The sequence below is a fragment of the Nannospalax galili genome, unplaced genomic scaffold, assembly GCF_000622305.1.
Source record: "Nannospalax galili isolate Female #2095 unplaced genomic scaffold, S.galili_v1.0 scaffold2145, whole genome shotgun sequence".
In the NCBI taxonomy this organism is placed as follows: domain Eukaryota; kingdom Metazoa; phylum Chordata; class Mammalia; order Rodentia; family Spalacidae; genus Nannospalax; species Nannospalax galili.
In genome coordinates, this window is record NW_008352375.1 from 62,634 (window position 1) to 66,074 (window position 3,441).

At 47.8% G+C, this 3,441-nt stretch overlaps 1 pseudogene; it reads right to left on the reverse strand.

Moving 5' to 3' along the window:
• Nucleotides 1-617: 617 nt before the first annotated feature.
• LOC103747051 overlaps nucleotides 618-3,441 on the reverse strand; it is a 14,818-nt pseudogene continuing 11,994 nt past the window's right edge.

Consider the following 3,441-nt stretch of genomic DNA (forward strand, 5'->3'; position numbering starts at 1 on the left):
TCAGATATCATTCTGGGTTGCTGCAGGAGCTGGCAGTAGACTGTTCCTAGCAGAGAAGCCACGCTCCCCGGCGCCACAGGGCTCTGTATCCCAGCAGTCAGGTCTGGAGATGGCTATGTTGAGAAGGCAGGAAGCCAGTGACCTAGCAACACTGCTCTCAGGTGTCCCTGGTTCCCACTATCATGGCAGGGACCCATTCCCTGCTTTGTCTGAAAAGCTTGAATAGAACTGGAAAGCTCTGGAAAAAGCAGTGTCTTCTGAACAGTCCCTACCCTGTATCCCACAGGGTCACAAGAGTGCCACCCAGGGAAACAGTGTAACCTTTCTAGGTGAGAAATCAGCTTGGGGTTGAGGGTTGGGGAGTTCCAGTGACAAACAAAAGCCTCCCTTGGTGACGGGTAGAGGGAAGAGGAAACATACTACAGAAATGTAAATGCACAGAAGGGCATGGGGTAGAAGACACCACAGAAAGGTGGTTCCTGTCCAGTGAGGACACTCTCCCTGGTGTCCCTTCCTGTGTTCAGGGGGCTTTAGTCTGACAGCCCATTGGTCACAAGCTTTGCCATGGGAAACAGCCACCTTCCTCTGCCCTGTTTCTGGCTGTCTCGCTCCCTTGTTCAAAGTTTGATTTTGAATTCTGTGGGCTATGTGGTCACAGAGGCCCCAGAGAACTTGAAGAATGCTTTGATAATGGTATCGGGGTCCACTTCAGCAGAAGGGTTGGAAGAGGCAGGATTCATCGCAGAGGCAGTTGGGTCTCCTTATTCATGACAGGGCTGTAACTCAGCTACAGCAGGATGGATTGGTCTGAGGTGATAACATTGCCATTTACTGGTTTTCTGTCCAGTCACCAGTTGTCATATTTCTTATATGCAGTGATGGCATCATCCTTCTTCTTGAAGACCACCTCTGAGACCCCAGTATGGACCAGTGGAGCCCTCTTGAGGGCTCTACACACACAGCAAAGCTCAACAATGTCCTCCTCAGTGACTCGAGGGTGCAGATAATTTATAGTCATCTTGGTGCCTTCCAAGGGGATGAGCACAGACTTAGCAGGTGGCTGCTCTTTGAGAGGCTCCTTCTTGTTCACCAGTGGCTGGGACATGTTGGTCAAGGATTTTGTTGGCACAGATGGGGGGCAAACAGCAGTGGTGTACACATCATTCTGAACCACTTTGGTGAGAGGGAGGGCCTTAGTCCTGGAGAGCTTGAAATGCTCAGCCCAGTCATGTTGTGGAGAAAGCTGCCTGTGGCTGCAAACTTCTTATCTACTTAATAGGAATGGGCCCTACCACGTCATCATCTTCATCTAGGGCATACAAGTTCGGTTTGGCCTGGTGGTTATTGACAACACTGATTCTCATTCCAGGAGAGTGAGCAGGAAGTGGCACTAAAGCCTCTTGCTGTGGAACCTGGATAGTTTTGGTGAGTTTCAGAGCAGGGTTCACTGTCCCAACGGGTGGGCCTTTGAAGGCAGCAGGGGATCGCCTCTCCAAGCTGATCATCTCCTGGGCATCAGCCACCTGGCGAGTATTCTGGGGCACTGTGCTCTCCTGTTTTCAACAGATTAGTGTCACTTTGACATCCTGCACTTTCCCTTTGATCCAAAACCAAGAATCTTTCTGAAAATGCTTTTTCCAGGCATCTTTGATTCCCAGCTTGAGTCAGGCTTCTGAGAGGTCTGTCTTCTGCCTGGGCATCAAATCTCTGCTGGAAGGTGGCTGTGTGTGTTGGCTGACTGAGGACGCTGTGCTGGGTACCAACTAGAGATTGGATGCCTTCAACTCCTGGTCTGGCACTGAACCCCACCTTAGTTGTGAGCTCATCCAGAGATGTCTGCCATGTTAGTGGCCAAGCCAGCACAGGGGGGCGTCCAACCCCCCTTCAGCAGTTCACTGTCAACTATATTTTTAAGAGTTTTGTATGCCTCTATGTATGTATGTATGCCTGTATGTATGTACATATGTACATATGTATATTTATCTTCATGATCTTATATACAAGCACTCAGAGGCCCGAAGAGGGCATCACATCCCCTGGAACTGGTGTTACAGAGGGTTTTGAGTTGTCATGTGGGTGCTCTGCATGAAAGTAAGCAATCTTAACTATTGAACCCTCTCTTGAGCCCTATTTTTTAACTCTTTCTAAAATTAAATTCCCGTGTCTCTTAAATACATATGAATACTTATATCATCATTATTCATAGAAACTAAAAGGTAAAAGCAAATGAAATGCTCATAAACTTATGAGGTGAGAAATGTGGTATGTCCACACAATGGGATATGATTCATTCATTATCGGGTGACCCAAGCGTGCTTTGCTTAGGAGACCCTCGCTTGTGAAGGATGGCGATACTCACCAGTGACAGAGTCTTGGAACCTGGAACTTGTGTCCTTTCAACCAGTCATTTATTTCTAAATTCAGATGGTTTTTATACATCCCAAGGAACTGGCAGTCACGTGGGATATAGCAGTCACATACAGAGATTTAGGGTAGAAAGACATAGGACATATAGTCTGTTAGTTGGCACCAGAAGGATGCTTAAACTTTTACTCAAGTTTACCAGTGCCCATCCTGCAATTTATTGGGCACAATGTTTTCTTTCTTAGGGTTAAAAGCATGGCAAACTTTTAGCTTTTAGCTCAGGAGTAAACCTTTAACCTGGCATAATCTCTTAGCCAAGGATAGCTGAGTTATTTGTTCAGAACAGGGAGATGAGCTAAGGGTTGTTGACCAAGACGCTTTCCCACAGAGCAAGGAGCCTGCATTTATGACCATGCCACTGTCTCCTGGCAGTCTAGCAGTGTTCTGAAATGTGGGGAGCCGCCTGCCGTCCCTGCAGACGCCATTACAAGATGGCGCTCACATCTGGTTCATGCTGAGCAGTAAATAAGTCAGTATGCATGCCCGAAGTAATTTTCCACCTTCTAGTCTCTGCCTACCTCGTGGCGTGATATGGGCTGATGAGTTTGCGACCAATCAAGAGTTGCCACGTCCAAGACGGGCTTACTAACCTATATAAGGGCTGGGTTTCCGACATTCGGGGTCTTCGCCCTGTAAGCTTATGCTCTCCCTCTCAAGATGCATTAAAGCTTTTCTGCAGAAGGATCCTGAGTGTGCCGCGTCGTTCTTGCTGGCGAGACGATAGCGCAGGACAACTGGTGCTGAGACCCGGGAATTCAACCAAACCATCGTCAGCACCATCGGAGACACCTTGAGTTCAAGGAGGATTCAGAACTGCAGGTAAGGACGTTCAGAGAGGTATGTTTTTTCTGGACTTTGGCTTGAACCTGTTTCCGCTTTGGAAAGGTAGCTTTGAGGCCTTGGTTATCATTCTGGGAGCACTTATAGTTTTGTTGTATAAAACATGCCAGGCCGTTGTGGCGGAAAGTCGAAATGTTCTTGAGGAAGTCCAGGATAGCATGTCAGAAACTGAACGCA